The sequence below is a fragment of the Dendropsophus ebraccatus genome, chromosome 10 (genome assembly GCF_027789765.1).
Source record: "Dendropsophus ebraccatus isolate aDenEbr1 chromosome 10, aDenEbr1.pat, whole genome shotgun sequence".
Classification (NCBI taxonomy): domain Eukaryota; kingdom Metazoa; phylum Chordata; class Amphibia; order Anura; family Hylidae; genus Dendropsophus; species Dendropsophus ebraccatus.
The window spans coordinates 3,725,614-3,744,403 of record NC_091463.1 but is presented as its reverse complement, the minus strand read 5'-3'; positions in this window follow the sequence as shown (position 1 = coordinate 3,744,403).

The window sequence follows — 18,790 nt, the reverse complement described above, 5'->3', positions numbered from 1 at the left end:
CAAGAGGAGGTGCGGTGTGTGATGTCAGAGGTGGAGCGCTACTCAGAGGCATCTGGGTCCAAGATCAACCAGGATAAGTGTGAGAGTCTCTGGCTGGGAGGTGGAGATCCTGGATTTGATCTCCCGGACACCCTTCCAGAGCCCCAGGAGTTTGCAAAAGTCCTCGGCATCAAATTCGGCCAAGGGGATTACCCCAAACAAAACTGGGACAGCAGGCTTAAGATCGCCGCTCAGAGGGTGGATCAGTGGAAGGGTTGGTCTTTGACCCTCAGGGAAAGGGTTAACCTGATCAAAACTTTCCTGCTCCCTTTGCTGATATATCTGGGCAGTGTTTGCATTTTGCCAGAACCTCTCTGGACTCGGGTCTACAGTGTGTTCTTCCAACTGTTATGGGGGAATAGACTGAACCTAGTCAAGAGGGAGGTTACTTACCGTACGAGGAGACAAGGGGGGTTGTGTATGGTCAACCCCGTGGTGTTCCTGGTGAATACCTTTCTTAAGACCAACATTGCAAACCTCTGGAAAGAGAGGGCTCCTCCGTGGGTATTCTCCTGTAGGGGATGGTTTCGGCCTTTCTTCCAGGAATGGGAGACAGGAGGGCAAGTGAAGGATCTCCGCACACCACACGGGCATCTTCCGGCTTATGCTACCCTGGTTCTGAAGGTCATTCGTCGGTGGGGTTTGGGGATGTGGGAGATTAGGACTCTGTCGAGGAAATTCCTTGACAATAGGGTCCTGTCGTCCCATTTCCAAAAACCGCTGGCGCTCAAGGATTGCCCAAGTCGGGATCTGGAGGTTGGTTTGGGCCTATTGAATTCCATCAGGATCCCCTTGAAGTTTTGGGACTTGGCTTGGCGCTGCTTCCATGGGAAACTGTATGTGAGGGACAATCTGAAGTGCAGGAGCTCTGAGGATCGGGGATGTCCCCGGGAGGAGTGTGGAGGCATGCTGGAAAGCATGGAGCATTTTCTGCTTCATTGTCCCTTTAATACAGAGGTTTACAACAGGGTGGGCGCTTCCATCGGGTGGCCCAGGTTGGCCCGTCTCTCCTATGCGGAATGGGCCTATGGAGCATTCAGAAACCTTGGTGGCTGGGACCGGAGCACTTTATTCCTAGTCAGCATAGTGGTCAGGTACCACACGTGGAGTGCACGGTGTTTAGTATCGACGCAGCGTAAAATCCTCCCTGTGGATGAGGTGGTTAGGGGCACACTCGGTGACCTGGTGAAGGTGCGCTCTCTGGAGTACGAGAGGCTGGGGGCTGGTAGGGCCTCTTGTCTTTGGAGGGGCTTTGCCTATAAGGTTCCTTAGCCTGCGTCTCCTCTCCTGGTGGTGGGCTGATGCTGGCACCTTAGTCTTTTGTTTTGTGCTGTAGAGATACTGGAGTATAGGGCTTGCAGGCGCTGATCTTGGGCTTTCGGGCTGTGTGTGGGGCTGAGAAGTCTCATTATTGTTGGGTTTAGTATGTTATATATTTTTTCAAAAGTTTGTGTATTGTGATTGTCTTTGTGATTATCTTTGTATGTTTGTATAAATTGTATATACTGTATATATTATATATGTTTTGTTTGCACTTGGGGTTCGGGTTTAGTGCTAGGTTGGGTGGTGGGTAAAAGGGGGGAGGGGGCTTCTGTGGGACTTTGTGGGGACTTTTATATATATAAAAAATCCTGGGCTGGTTCATGGACGTCCGTGATCATGTACTGGGGGCATGGGATGCGGGACCAGCTCAGGGCCAAAAAAAAAAAAAATAAAAAATAAAAATAAAAATAAAAATAAAAATATTATATGTATTGTTTAGTTGTAGGTTATTATTTTGCATTGTGTCTTGTTTAGTTTTAGTTTATTTGTGTAATGATGTCTTGTTTAGTTGGTGTTGGGTTGAGTAGAATTGTGTCTGTGGTATTAGGTTGTGCACAATGCAACTGGGCCAGGGGGTTCACATTTAGTTATTTATATAGGTGTATAGTATATAGAAGTGTATTGTATATAGTAGTGTATATAGGTGTGTTTATAGGTGTATAGTATATAGTGGTGTATTGTATATAGGTGTGTTTATAAGTGTATAGTATATAGTAGTATATATAGGTTTGTAGTGTATATAGTTTATTAATATGTTTAGCTAAATAGTTTATATTGTGTATATATTGTATATAGGTATATGGGTGTATATATTGTATATAGGTATATGGGTGTATATATTGTATATAGGTATATGGGTTGTATGTGTGGAAGAATGAGTGTGGGGATGGACCGGTGCTTTATGTTATGGTTTCATTTTCTATTGTTTTGTTCTGGCCAGATATGGTGCGTTATTTCTGTATTTATTTATTGTTATGTTTAAAATTTTAATAAAAGAAATACAGGATGTAACTCAGGATCAGTAATGTAATGTATTTACACAGTGATCCCACCAGCAGAATAGTGAGTGCAGCTCTGGAGTATAATACAGGATGTAACTCAGGATCAGTAATGTATGTAGTACACAGTGACCCCACCAGCAGAATAGTGAGTGCAGCTCTGGAGTATAATACAGGATGGAACTCAGGATCAGTAATGTATGTACACAGTGACCCCACCAGCAGAATAGTGAGTGCAGCTCTGGAGTATAATACAGGATGTAACTCAGGATCAGTAATGTAATGTATGTACACAGTGACCCCACCAGCAGAATAGTGACTGCAGCTCTGGGGTATAATACAGGATGTAACTCAGGATCAGTAATGTAATGTATGTACACAGTGACCCCACCAGCAGAATAGTGAGTGCAGCTCTGGAGTATAATACAGGATGGAACTCAGGATCAGTAATGTAATGTATGTACACGGTGACCTCACCAGCACAGTATACAGGGGCTCTATATGGTGCAGACTGACCAGGCATACTCCATGTTTGATCCGGTGGACAGTATAGTGCGGTTTTCGGATTATCCGCCTCTGACCATTATCCTGTATATTACAGCCAGCGCGGTTTATATATTAATGATACTAATGCGTTGTTTGTGTAATCGGTTCTTTCTGGATAATGAAAAAGCTTTCAGAGAACATTATAAGGAACGTGATTATTTTCATTTTGCTGGATGAATGGAGCTGGCCCTCAGAGCTGCGCTCAGGTCAGGCAGGGTTCACGGGAAACATTCATAACTTTAACAACGGCACCTCCAGGAGAACGGGGCAGGATCAGCGAGGATCAGCATTCTGACAATGGATATACTAATGATCTACAGGTACAGGAGCCATGGAGGAGAAGAGGATCCTATAGCTGAGATATATATATATATATATATATATATATATATATATATATACACTATGCATGGAGGAGAAGAGTATTCTATAGCTGATTTAAGAGCTGGTTTAAGAGCGTTTTGGTTTAAGAGCTCCTAGTTTTTCAAAATAGTGACTTGGTGTAAGAGCATTGCTTTGGTGTAAGAGCTCCCTGTACTGGGTGGGAGGGGGAGTGGGGGAGGGGCATGGTCTGCATAGCGGGATCTACAGCCCTGTACTCTGACCCAGGAAGTCTCCCTCACCTTCCAAATCATAGCAGATCCACTTCAGGCTGGGGCTTGCATCAGGGGACCGGACTGTGGGGGTAATCTCTCCATAGCTGTAACCCCTCTCTCCCCGGACAGAGAGCGCTGCATGTATGTGCCCACATCTGCCCTGCTCATTGCTTCATGCTCCCTGCAGTCTCTGTCAGTCCATGCAGAACACCCCCCGTTCTCCATTGCTGTCATGTGACCACACAGCTCTCTGACAGCAGCCCTGATTCTCTATTCTAGCCTGTTGTACTACACTACTGCATTATGGGGATCTGCACCTCCATCCTGTATCTACAAACTGCTGCTGTGTTATCAGGGTTATACAGTTACTATACATTATATACCACATGCTGCTATACTGTACAGTAACTTATATATCACATATCCAGCTGCTGTGTTATCAGGGTTATACAGTTACTATACATTATACACCACATGCTGCTATACTGTACAGTAACTTATATATCACATATCCAGCTGCTGTGTTATCAGGGTTATACAGTTACTATACATTATATACCACATGCTGATTGCTATACTGTACAATAACTTATCACATATCCAGCTGCTGTGTTATCAGGGTTATACAGTTACTGTACATTATACACCACATGCTGCTATACTGTACAGTAACTTATATATCACATATCCAGCTGCTGTGTTATCAGGGTTATACAGTTACTATACATTATACACCACATGCTGCTATACTGTACAGTAACTTATATATCACATATCCAGCTGCAGTGTTATCAGGGTTATACAGTTACTATACATTATACACCACATGCTGCTATACTGTACAGTAACTTATATATCACATATCCAGCTGCTGTGTTATCAGGGTTATACAGTTACTATACATTATACACCACATGCTGCTATACTGTACAGTAACTTATATATCACATATCCAGCTGCTGTGTTATCAGGGTTATAGTTACTATACAGTACATTATATACCACATGCTGCTATACTGTACAGTAACTTATATATCACATATCCAGCTGCTGTGTTATCAGGGTTATACAGTTACTATACATTATATACCACATGCTGATTGCTATACTGTACAGTAACTTATATATTACATATCCAGCTGCTGTGTTATCAGGATTATACAGTTACTATACATTATACACCACATGCTGCTATACTGTACAGTAACTTATATATCACATGTCCAGCTGCTGCTGTGTTATCAGGGTTATACAGTTACTATACATTATATACCACATGCTGCTATACTGTACAGTAACTTATATATCACATATCCAGCTGCTGTGTTATCAGGGTTAAACAGTTACTATACATTATACACACATGCTGCTATACTGTACAGTAACTTATATATCACATATCCAGCTTCTGTGTTATCAGGGTTATACAGTTACTATACATTATATACCACGTGCTGCTATACTGTACAGTAACTTATATATCACATATCCAGCTGCTGTGTTATCAGGGTTATACAGTTACTATACATTATATACCACATGCTGCTATACTGTACAGTAACTTATATATCACATATCCAGCTGCTGTGTTATCAGGGTTATACAGTTACTATACATTATATACCACATGCTGCTATACTGTACAGTAACTTATATATCACATATCCAGCTGCTGTGTTATCAGGGTTATACAGTTACTATACATTATACACCACATGCTGCTATACTGTACAGTAACTTATATATCACATATCCAGCTGCTGCAGTGTTATCAGGGTTATACAGTTACTATACATTATACACCACATGCTGATTGCTATACTGTACAGTAACTTATATATCACATATCCAGCTGCTGTGTTATCAGGGTTATACAGTTACTATACATTATACACCACATGCTGATTGCTATACTGTACAGTAACTTATATATCACATATCCAGCTGCTGTGCTATCAGGGTTATACAGTTACTATACATTATACACCACATGCTGCTATACTGTACAGTAACTTATATATCACATATCCAGCTGCTGTGTTATCAGGGTTATACAGTTACTATACATTATACACCACATGCTGCTATACTGTACAGTAACTTATATATCACATATCCAGCTGCTGTGTTATCAGGGTTATACAGTTACTATACATTATACACCACATGCTGATTGCTATACTGTACAGTAACTTATATATCACATATCCAGCTGCTGTGTTATCAGGGTTATACAGTTACTATACATTATATACCACATGCTGATTGCTATACTGTACAGTAACTTATATATCACATATCCAGCTGCTGTGTTATCAGGGTTATACAGTTACTATACATTATACACCCCATGCTGCTATACTGTACAGTAACTTATATATCACAGATTCATCTATTATTTTTGGGGTGTGGAACCAATTGTCTGCAGATCAGTGATTTTTTAGGGCAAAATTTGCTTTGGTTTTAGAGTGGATTTGGATTACAAGCGCCGTTCCGGATACATGGAGGAGAAAAGAATTTTATAGCTGATTTTATATATATATATATATATATATATATATATATATTGTGTACATGGAGGAGAAGAGGATCCCATAGCTGGTATGGGTTTGGAGGGAGTAGGAGAGGATTGGGGAGGGGGTTTGAGGTTTTTTTTTTTTTTTTTGGGGGGGGGAGTATGAGGTGGTGGGGGGGTATGAGGGCATTGGGGGGGGGGGGAGTATGAGGTGGTGGGGGGTATGAGGGCATTGGGGGGGGGGGGGGAGTATGAGGGCATTGGGGGGGGGGGAGTGGTATGAGGGCATTGGGGGGGGGGAGTATGAGGGGATTTGGGGGGGGGGGTATGAGGGCATTGGGGGGGGGGGCGTATGGGGTGGTGGGGGGGTATGAGGGCATTGGGGGGGGGGGGGAGTATGAGGGGATTTGGGGGGGGGGGGGGTATGAGGGCATTGGGGGGGGGGGGGGAGTATGGTTTGCTTCGGGCCCCGGGGAATCTCTGGTTGGATGTGAGAACACTAGTAGGCTACTGACTGGTCATACTGTCCTATACCCGTAAGGTACGACTGGGGCTCAAAGATTGGGGCTAAGTTCCTGGAGGGACCTATAGGAGGATGGGAGTGTTAGTGAGAGGGGGGGATGTACTAGGGGTCTCTGTGTTGGTTTAGGGAGGGTTGTGCTGAGGGGTGATGGGGGTCTCCATGTCCAAATAATAATAAGAAGCTTAATGACTGACCCGAAGCCCCTCGTCCTTGTATCCTTCCCATAGACCAGAGCTGTGGTTATTACTGCAGAGCACTAAGGGTTAACGCGAAATAACAGAACAGTCCTTAGAAGAAGTGTAAGCCTTAAAGTAATCTGTCCAGCCGAGACAACCGCGTCCTGTGACAAATAACCAGCCGAGAAGCCACCGCTGTTCCACTTTATTCCGTCTTCATATATCTTCCTGTCACGGAATGTTCCGTGTTACGCAATTACATCAAAGTAGCCAAGTTAGAGAGAAAGGCGGAGATCAATGTGTTATGTGGCCGGGGGGCCGGTGGGGGCCGGTGGGGGCCGGGGGGGGCCGGGGGGGGGGGGTCTGTAATATTCCTGTCACCGGTGAATGGAGGGAAAGGAATCATTGTAATGGAAAAGGTTAGCGAGGATGACGCTGACGTCTCCCACTGCTTGACTAATGGCTGAAGACGCTATTAACAACCTGTCCCCACCCGTCCCCACCAGGACTGACACCGAGGAAGACGCACAACAGAGAAACACGCATAAAGTATAAAGAAATAAGACAAAAATCACTCAACTACAGAGAGGGGAAGGCCAAGATATGGCTCCTGCTATCGGGAACCGTCACTCAACCATGATGGCCGCCATTCCAGGACCCATATTGGTTGTCACCCGGGTCACTATATGTCCTGAAGAGTCAGAGACCAGAGTCAGATTACCTCCTCTCCCTCCCCTACCAGCGGGTTGTATCAGGGATCAGTCTTGTATTGTATTTCTGTCCTCTCAGTTTAATAAACCTCAAAAGCTTAAAGGGGAACTCCGGCCAAAAATTATTGCTTTAAACTTGTATGAGTAAGTTATATAGATCTCCAAATTCCAGTACTCATCAGCTGCTGTATGTCCGACAGGAAGTGGTGTATTCTGCCTAGTGTGAAACAGTGCTCTCTGCTGCCACCTCTGTCCATGTCAGGAACTGTCCAGAGCAGCAGCAAATCCCCATAGAAAACCTCTCCTGCTCTGGACAGTTCCAGACATGGACAGAGGCGGCAGCAGAGAGCACTGTGTCAGACTGGAGAGAATACACCACTTCCTGCAGGACATGCAGCAGCTGATAAGTACTGGAAGACTAGAGAATATTATATAGAAGTTATCTTCAGATCTTTGTAACTATAACTCTGGTACCAGCTGATATGAAGAAAATATTTTTAATAGAGTTCCCCTTTAACATATGCTTTGTGTCTTTGTTTCTAAGATCCCTTGTGTGTTTTCTACTTTTGTTTCTAGTCAGTCCAGTTGTTTCTTGTATCAAAAAAGGTTCAAAACCGCTACAACCACATGTTTGCCGCAAGCATGTATTTGAAGCTACCCCTATATCCTATGATCGCCGGGCGGTGTTGTAGACGTCCAGGGACTCTCTGGATTAGTAGCATAAACAGTTTTGAGAAGAAAAATGTCCCCAGCAAAGTTCAATCCTGGGGACATTTTTCTTCTCAAAACTGTTTATGCAGTTCTTTCTTGGTTCATTCTCATGTGTTGCTTGTTTCTATATCTTGTTCTATGTCTTATTCCTCCCCATTTAGATCAGCCCACATTTGGCCCTTAGTTCAGTGTCTACTAAGTCTGGGTTTTGTCTCTGGGTTCCAGAGACCTCCTGTGGTTTGTGTTGGGATCAGTTTTGTAGGTCAGGGTTTTCATTGCAGGAACAGTGAGGATCCGTGTTGGCTGGTGTTAGGGTCAGTGTTCAGGGATAGTTGTAGAGAAGGGTAAGGGTCAGTGTTCAGGGATAGATGTAGGGAAAGATTAGGGTCGGTGTTCAGGGATAGATGTAAGGAAAGATTAGGGTCAGGATCAGTGTTCAGGGATAGATGTAGGGAAAGATTAGGGTCAGTGTTCAGGGATAGATGTAGGGAAAGATTAGGGTCAGTGTTCAGGAATAGATGTAGGGAAAGATTAGGGTCAGGGTCAGTGTTCAGGGATAGATGTAGGGAAAGATTAGGGTCGGGGTTCAGGGATAGATGTAAGGAAAGATTAGGGTCAGGATCAGTGTTCAGGGATAGATGTAGGGAAAGATTAGGGTCATGTGGTGTTTTGTGTTAGGATCAGTTTTGCAAAACAGAGTTTGCATTAATGATATTTGCAGGGACAGTAAAGGTTTGTGGTGTCTGTGTTAGGGCTAAAGATCAGGAATAGATGTAAGGATAGTCAGGTAACGCTATCTAGGGTGAGTTTTTGTAGTTTGTTCTTGTTCATTATCTTTCCTGACCGCTATAATCACCATTTCTTTGTCATCATCCATTCCATCATGCTTCAGTTTCTTTCATCTATTGGTCAGTTCCTATTCTTGTTATTTATTACCTGCTTTCATATATTTGTGCCTTCTTGTTATACGATTTCATCTACTGGGGGGTATCTGAGCACTGGGGGCCACAGTTAGGACCTACCAAAGGCGACAGGTATAGATGTAGCCCTCTTCTGCTATCATATAACCAGGCGGCATTGTTATGGCTGGGCGCAGCACAGACATCACAACATAATTACAGTGTTCATAACCAATCCCAGAATTCTCATGTGTGACACGATTCACATCCTGAGCAGACAGCGACGTGCAGCGCTCTACTTTGTACATCTACAGAATGAATTTGTCCTGTCATTGTCCTGACTGACAGAATCTCACACAGGAAGAGCGGAGCGTGGCGTAACCTCATTTACAGTCCATGTCTCTGATGATCTGCAATGTTTAAATACTCCACTCAGTGAAGCAACGCCCGAGGTTGTCTAGAATACAGAATTAATATATTTGGTTGGTGATTGAAGAGCTGATATAGAACCCCCCCCCCCCCCCCCCTCTTCCATATACCCCACCCCCTCGATGCTTAGTCATCGGCTACAGAAAGCTGAACTCTAACAAGACAATACAACTCTGGTAAAGAACTGGGAATTAAAGCCTTTAAAAGGTCGTCATGGAGAGATGAGGTCCTTAAGGAGCACACCTAGGTGGGATGGAGAGCTCCTGAGGAGCACACCTAGTTGGGAAAAAAAGGTCCTGAGGAGCACACCTAGGTGGGATGGAGAGCTCCTGAGGAGCACACCTAGTTGGGAAAAAAAGGTCCTGAGGAGCACACCTAGGTGGGATGGAGAGACAAGGTCCTGAGGAGCACACCTAGGTGGGATGGAGAGCTCCTGAGGAGCACACCTAGGTGGGATGGAGAGTTCCTGAGGAACACATCTAGGTGGGATGGAGAGTTCCTGAGGAGCACACCTGGCTGGGAAAAAATGGTCCTGAGGAGCACACCTAGGTGGGATGGAGAGACAAGGTCCTGAGGAGCACACCTAGGTGGGATGGAGAGCTCCTGAGGAGCACACCTAGGTGGGATGGAGAGCTCCTGAGGAGCACACCTAGGTGGGATGGAGAGCTCCTAAGGAGCACACCTAGGTGGGAATAAAAGATCCTGAGGAGCACACCTAAGTGGGATGGAGAGTTCTGAGGAGCACACCTAAGTGGGATGGAGAGTTCTGAGGAGCACACCCAGATGGGATGAAAATATCCTCAGGAGCACACCTAGGTGGGATGGAGAGCTCCTGAGGAGCACACCTAGGTGGGATGGAGAGCTCCTGAGGAGCACACCTAGGTGGGATGAAAAGATCCTGAGGAGCACACCTAGGTGGGATGGAGAGCTCCTGAGGAGCACACCTAGGTGGGATGAAAAGATCCTGAGGAGCACACCTAGGTGGGATGGAGAGCTCCTGAGGAGCACACCTAGGTGGGATGAAAAGATCCTGAGGAGCACACCTAAGTGGGATGGAGAGTTCTGAGGAGCACACCCAGATGGGATGAAAATATCCTCAGGAGCACACCTAGGTGGGATGGAGAGCTCCTGAGGAGCACACCTAGTAGGGATGGAGAGTTCCTGAGGAGCACACCTAGGTGGGATGAAAAGATCCTGAGGAGCACACCTAAGTGGGATGGAGAGGTCCTGAGTAGAGTTGATCGAACACCAGAAAAAGTTAAGTTCTATTAAACTCGAACCTTGTCAAACCTTCCACATTTGATTCCCGATGCTTTCCCGTTTCGTGGGGAAGGAGGAGACAGCCCCCTAAGTACCGCCTGTAATTCCGGGATACAGCCTATTCTTCCCCACGGAATGGGAAGGCATTGGGAATCAAATGCGGAAGGTTTAAGAAGGTTAGAGTTCGATAGAACCTAACTTTTTCAGGTGTTCGATCATCTCTAGTCCTGAAGAGCACACCTAGATGGGATGGAAGACAAGGTCCTGATGAGCACACCTAAGTGGGATGGAGAGTTCCTGAGGAACAAACCTAGATGGGATGGGAGACAAGGTCCTGATGAGCACACCTAAGTGGGATGGAGAGTTCCTGAGGAGCAAACCTAGATGGGATGAAAAGATTCTGAGGAGCACACCTAGGTGGGATGGAGAGTCAAGGTCCTGAGGAGCACACCTAGGTCCGATGGAGAGGTCCTAAGGAGCACACCTAGGTGGGATGGAGAGCTCCTGAGGAGCTCACCTAGGTCGGATGAAAAGATCCTGAGGTGCACACCTAAGTGGGATGGAGAGGTCCTGAGTAGAGATGATCATACACCAGAAGAAGTTAGGTTTTATCGAAATCGAACCTTGACGAACCTTACGCATTTTATTCCAGATTCCTTCCCGTTCTGTGGGGAAGGAGGAGACAGCCCCCCTGAGTACTACCTGTAATTCCGGAATACAGCCTATTCTTCCCCATGGAATGGGAAGGCATCAGGAATCAAATGCGTAAGGTTCGAGAAGTTTGATAGAACCTAACTTTTTCCAGTGTTCGATCATCTCTAGTCCTGAGGAGCACACCTAGGTGGGATGGGAGACAAGGTCCTGATGAGCACACCTAAGTGGGATGGCGAGTTCCTGAGGAGCAAACCTAGGTGGGATGGAGAGGTCCTGAGGAGCACACCTAGATGGGATGGAAAGACAAGGTCTTGAGGAGCACACCTAAGTGGGATGGAGAGTTCTGAGGAGCACACCCAGATGAGATGAAAATATCCTCAGGAGTACACCTAGGTGGGATGGAGAGGTCCTGAGGAGCACACCTAGGTGGGATGGGAGACAAGGTCCTGATGAGCACACCTAAGTGGGATGGCGAGTTCCTGAGGAGCAAACCTAGGTGGGATGGAGAGGTCCTGAGGAGCACACCTAGATGGGATGGAGAGACAAGGTCCTGAGGAGCACACCTAAGTGGGATGGAGAGTTCTGAGGAGCACACCCAGATGAGATGAAAATATCCTCAGGAGTACACCTAGGTGGGATGGAGAGGTCCTGAGGAGCACACCTAGATGGGATGGAAAGACAAGGTCTTGAGGAGCACACCTTAGTGGGATGGAGAGTTCTGAGGAGCACACCCAGATGAGATGAAAATATCCTCAGGAGTACCCCTAGGTGGGGTGGAGAGGTCCTGAGGAGCACACCTAGATGGGATGGAAAGACAAGGTCTTGAGGAGCACACCTAAGTGGGATGGAGAGTTCCTGGGGCTCACACCCAGATGGGATGAAAAGATCCTGAGAAGCACACCTAGGTTGGATGGAGAAGTCCTAAGGAGCACACCTAGGTGGGGTGGAGAGGCCAAAGCCAGGAACAGGCTATAAACTGAGAACAGGTCATATAGGAAAGATTGAGATTTCTCCTCTTTTCAAATCCATTCCTGGCTTTGGTTTCAATAATGTTTCAGATAAATCTGTCTGTATAAACAGACCATAAATGGGATGGAGAGGAGAGGTCCTGAGGAGCACACCTAGGTGGGATGAAAAGTAGAGGTTCTGAGAAGCACACCTAGGTGGGATGTAGAGGTCCTGAAGAACACACCTAAGTGGGTAGGCGAGGAGAGGTCCTGAGGAGGCATTTAGGTGGAATGGAAAGGAGAAGTCCCGAGGAGCATATCTACGTGGGAAGGAGGGATGAGGTCCTGAGGAGCACACCTAGATGGGATAGAGTGGTTCTGAGAAGTGCACCTAGGTGGGATGGAAAGAAGAGGTCCACATGTTGGTGGTATAGAGAGAAGAGGTCCTCAGGAGCACATGTAGGTAGGATGGAGATGAGAGATCCTGAGGAGTGCACCTAGGTCTGATGGAGAGGAGAGGTCCAAAGGAGCACATGTAGGTGGGATGGAGAGGAGAAATCCTGAGGAGTGCACCTGGGTCGGATGGAGAGGAAAGGTCCTGAGAAGCACATGTAGGTGGGATGGAGAGGGAAGATCCTGAGGAGTACATGTAGGTGGGATGGAGAGAAGAGGTGCTGAGGAGCATGTGTAGGTGGGATGGAGAGGAGAGGTCCTGAGAAGCACATGTAGGTGGGATAGAGAGGGGAGATCCTGAGGAGTGCACCTGGGTCAGATGGAGAGGAGAGGTCCAGAGGAGCACATGTAGGTGGGATGGAGGGAAGAGGTGCTGAGGAGCATGTGTAGGTGGGATGGAGAGAAGAGGTGCTGAGGAGCATGTGTAGGTCAGATGGAGAGGAGAGGTCCAGAGGAGCACATGTAGGTGGGATGGAGGGAAGTCCTGGGAAGCACATGTAGGTGGGATGGAGAGAAGAGGTGCTGAGGAGCATGTGTAGGTGGGATGGAGAGGAGAGGTCCTGATGAGGAGTAGTACTCCCTGCATCCTCTTTCTCTCCCACTTTGTACATAATTTACAAGTCTCTTAATTCTGTGCATGTCTTCCTTGTGCCGGTGAATGTATTCTGTGGTTCTTCAGGGATCCTGGTTCATGCATCAGAAGATGCTTAACGCTGCTCCATCCTGTTTCTCAAGTCTTTCTGCATAATTCACATTATCAAAGAGAGAAGTGATCAGAGCGGAGCGCTGCGGTGACATCTGTCTGTGAACACGTTCCAGCATCTATGAGCCGAGTGCGGAGAATAGACAGATCTCACTGACCCAGAAACTGGGAAACTGGAGCAGATGGGGGGGGGGGACCCAAATAAAGGAGTCACTCTGTAGAGATTGGGGTGTTGGGGTGCATGTGGGGTAAAGGTCACACCTGACATGTAAAGTAATAGAGAGAACAAAGTGCCTATCTACTGAAGACCCAGAAACATCACCGACGCGTTTCAGCCCATGCTGAGGCAGCTTTCCATCTGCAGTTATAGATGCATTGCAATGCTGTCTGCAGAATTGTGAATGCAGCTCTAGATGTGACAGCATTGTCAGAGATCGGTGCAGCCAAATATCGGTATAAATCCTCAGAGTTTTCCGTACATTTTGCTTTGACTCGTTCTGTCGAAGTTCCCACAATAAACAGATTTCCCATCAAACATAAAGCAGCGTCAGCTCATCGGCGAGGAACTCCAAAGACACAGAAATATAGAGCGAGCTGTCACATCTATCATCAGCAATCCACAGATCTCCAATATCCATAGGGGAAAGTCAGAGAAAAGAGGAGCATCCACCCTCTATGTAATACGGTGGCATCTAGTCCAGAGGGGGAGAAGAAGACATGGAGAAGTACTGTACTTGCTGCGGTTTATCTGGTTGCAAGTTTCTGTATTTCAGCTTTTGTTCAGCCTAACTAGTCTCTGGGTCCTAGTTCCTTCTTGTCTCTACTAGGTAGAGTTAGGTAGTGGCCTGGGGAATCTATTACAGTAAGCTAGAGATGCTAGTGCTGCTTTATGCCGTGGCTGGGGGAATCTATTACGGTAAGCTAGGGATGCTTACAGTAAGCTAGGGATGCTCGGGACACTTTATGCCGTGGCTGGGGGAATCTATTACAGTAAGCTAAGGATGCTTAAAGTAAGCTAGGGATGCTCGGGACACTTTATGCTGTGGCTGGGGGAATCTATTACAGTAAGCTAGGGATGCTCAGGACACTTTATGCTGTGGCTGGGGGAATCTATTACAGTAAGCTTGGGATGCTCGGGACACTTTATGCCGTGGCTGGGGGAATCTATTACAGTAAGCTAGGGATGCTCAGGACACTTTATGCTGTGGCTGGGGGAATCTATTACAGTAAGCTAGGGATGCTCGGGACACTTTATGCTGTGGCTGGGGGAATCTATTACAGTAAGCTTGGGATGCTCAGGACACTTTATGCTGTGGCTGGGGGAATCTATTACAGTAAGCTAGGGATGCTCGGGACGCTTTATGCTGTGGCTGGGGGAAACTATTACAGTAAGCTAGGGATGCTTGGGATACTTTATGCTGTAGCTGGGGGAATCTATTACAGTAAGCTAGGGATGCCAGTGCTGCTTTATGCTGTGGCTGGGGGAATCTATTACAGTAAGCTAAGGATGCTTGGGATGCAGGGCCGGCGTCAGCACCCGGCATACTCGGGCAAATGCCGGGGCCCACGGCCGCTCAGGGGGCCCCCGACACTTGCCCGAGCAGTGAGCCAGACGCCCGGCTCATCACCAACCTCCGGACACCTGGGGGGGAGGGTGATGCTGACCCTGAGTCTGCTGCATATGGATTAAGGACCTGTTATCATTGTCATGTGACATGAGGGGGCGGGGCTCACTTATACCTTCTTTCTGTATGCTGTGAGTTGTAGTCCTCCTCTTATACCTCCTCCTGTAATGGCCTCTGATCTCCCATAATAACAGGCTGTCCATGCTGTGAGTTGTAGTCCTCGTCTTATACCTCCTCCTGTGATGTCCTCTGATCTACCATAATAACAGGCTGTCCATGCTGGGAGTTGTAGTCCTCCTCTTATAATGTCCTCTGATCTCCCATAATAACAGGCTGTCCATGCTGGGAGTTGTAGTCCTCCTCTTATACCTCCTCTTGTAATGTCCTCTGATCTCCCATAATAACAGGCTGGATATGCTGGGAGTTGTAGTTCTCCTCTTATACCTCCTCTTGTGATGTCCTCTGATCTCACATAATAACAGTCTGGACATGCTGGGAGTTGTAGTTCCCCCCGTATACCTCATGTAATGAGGACCCATCCCCCGCCCGGATTAGTGAGTATGGTTTTATTTTTTTATTTTCTTGTGTTGAGGGAGATCAGGGGGCATTACTATGGGGGCAGGGGACATTACTATGGGGGCAGAGGACATTACTATGGGGGCAGAGGACATTACTATGTGGACAGAGCAGGGGACATTACTATGGTGGGCAGGGTACATTACTATGGGGGCAGAGCAGGGGACATTACTATGGTGGGCAGGGGACATTACTATGGGGACAGAGCAGGGGACATTACTATGGGGGCAGAGCAGGGACATTACTATGGGGGCAGAGCAGGGACATTACTATGGGGGCAGAGCAGGGAACATTACTATGGGGACATTACTATGGGGGCAGGGGACATTACTATGGGGGCAGAGCAGGGACATTACTATGGGGGCAGAGCAGGGAACATTACTATGGGGACATTACTATGGGGGCAGGGGACATTACTATGGGGGCAGAGGACATTACTATGGGGACAGAGCAGGGAACATTACTATGGGGACAGAGCAGGGAACATTACTATGGGGAGCAGGGGATATTACTATGGGGGCATGTCCAGGTATATTACTATGGGGAGCAGGGGATATTACTATGGGGGCATGTCAGGGTACATTACTATGGGGACAAAGAGCATATTTACTATATGGAGGGCACAGCATTGGGACATTATTACTATATGGGGGGCACAGCACGGTGGAGTTACTACTGTATGGGAGTCTATGGGTGGTAAAAAGGGAAGGAAGTGGCTGGAAATGTGCAGAGTCTAACATGTTTGTCTGACAGGTCCCGAAGAGATGAATTGTAGCTTGAAGAATTCATCATGGAGGTCTGGGCAAGATGGAGAGGAAACGGAGAGCGATCGCCTCAGATCAAAGAAGACGTCACCTGTGAGTTACTAGATTACGTTTTTTTTCAGTATTTTGTCAAACTTTATTTGGAAGGTGTGCCCCGAGGTGTGCTAGGTGTGCCCCAAGGTGTGCTATACAAAGGGGCCTGCTGAGGCTCTCTCGCCCAAGGGCCCACAAAAACCTGGAGCCAGCCCTGTCGGGATGCTTTATGCTGTGGCTGGGGGAATCTATTATAGTAAGCTAGGGATGATCAGGACGATTTATACTGTGGCTGGGGGAATCTATTACAGTAAGCTAGGGATGCTTGGGACACTTTATGCTGTGGCTGGGGGAATCTATTACAGTAAGCTTGGGATGCTTTATGCTGTGGCTGGGGGAATCTATTACAGTAAGCTAGGGATGCTTGGGACACTTTATGCTGTGGCTGGGGGAATCTATTACAGTAAGCTTGGGATGCTTTATGCTGTGGCTGGGGGAATCTATTACAGTAAGCTAGGGATGTTCGGGACGCTTTATGCTGTGGCTGGGGGAATCTATTACAGTAAGCTAGGGTTGCCAGTGCTGCTTTATGCTGTGGCTGGGGGAATCTATTATAGTAAGCTAGGGATGTTCGGGACGATTTATGCTGTGGCTGGGGGAATCTATTACAGTAAGCTAGGGATGTTCGGGACGCTTTATGCTGTGGCCCTGGGAATCTATTACAGTAAGCTAGGGTTGCCAGTGCTGCTTTATGCTGTGGCTGGGGGAATCTATTATAGTAAGCTATAGATGTTCGGGATGATTTATGCTGTGGCTGGGGGAATCTATTACAGTAAGCTAGGGATGATCAGGACGATTTATACTGTGGCTGGGGGAATCTATTACAGTAAGCTAGGGATGCTTGGGACACTTTATGCTGTGGCTGGGGGAATCTATTACAGTAAGCTTGGGATGCTTTATGCTGTGGCTGGGGGAATCTATTACAGTAAGCTAGGGATGCTTGGGACACTTTATGCTGTGGCTGGGGGAATCTATTACAGTAAGCTAGGGTTGCCAGTGCTGCTTTATGCTGTGGCTGGGGGAATCTATTATAGTAAGCTAGGGATGTTCGGGACGATTTATGCTGTGGCTGGGGGAATCTATTACAGTAAGCTAGGGATGTTCGGGACGCTTTATGCTGTGGCCCTGGGAATCTATTACAGTAAGCTAGGGTTGCCAGTGCTGCTTTATGCTGTGGCTGGGGGAATCTATTATAGTAAGCTAGGGATGTTCGGGATGATTTATGCTGTGGCTGGGGGAATGTATTACAGTAAGCTAGGGATGTTCAGGACGCTTTATGCTGTGGCTGGGGGAATCTATTACAGTAAGCTAGGGATGCCAGTGCTGCTTTATGCTGTGGCCCTGGGAATCTATTACAGTAAGCTAGGGATGTTCGGGACGATTTATACTGTGGCTGGGGGAATCTATTACAGTAAGCTAGGGTTGCCAGTGCTGCTTTATGCTGTGGCTGGGGGAATCTATTATAGTAAGCTAGGGATGTTCGGGACGATTTATGCTGTGGCTGGGGGAATCTATTACAGTAAGCTAGGGATGTTCGGGACGCTTTATGCTGTGGCCCTGGGAATCTATTACAGTAAGCTAGGGTTGCCAGTGCTGCTTTATGCTGTGGCTGGGGGAATCTATTATAGTAAGCTAGGGATGCTCGGGATGCTTTATGCCATAGCCCTGGGAATCTATTACAGTAACCTAGGCATGCTAGGGATGCTTTATGCTGTGGCTGGGGGAATCTATTACAGTAAACTAGGGATGCTTGAGCTGCTTTATGCACCCCTAGCTTACACTTATAAAATCCCTGAGCCAGATTCAGTTGAAATGTACTGCTTGAGGTTCGTGTTCCAATGTCAATCTTATTTTTTTTACTTAAATTCAGACTGAATCCAGGTTCACCAGTCTTGATTCGTTCTGCCTGGAAATAGAAACAAGTTTTGACAGATTTCCAAACTAAAGCTTCCAGTTTTATGCAGCAATACAATGTGGGATGATATTGCTATATGACCAACCCCTAAAAGCATCAGAAGCCCGGCTATACCATGGCTACCAGGGTAGACCTGAAGGCATTGCACTGAAAAGCGCATTTCCCACAGTTCTTTCTGCTGCAGCTCGTTCATTATGTAAATCTCCTTAAGATAAGCAGAAGCGCATCCCCCCCCCCCCCCCCCCCCCCCCCGTATTCACTGAGCTTTTAGTACTATGACTTAACCCGTATAGATGTGCGCTCAGGTGACGTCCTGCGGACCGGTGTGAGCTTTC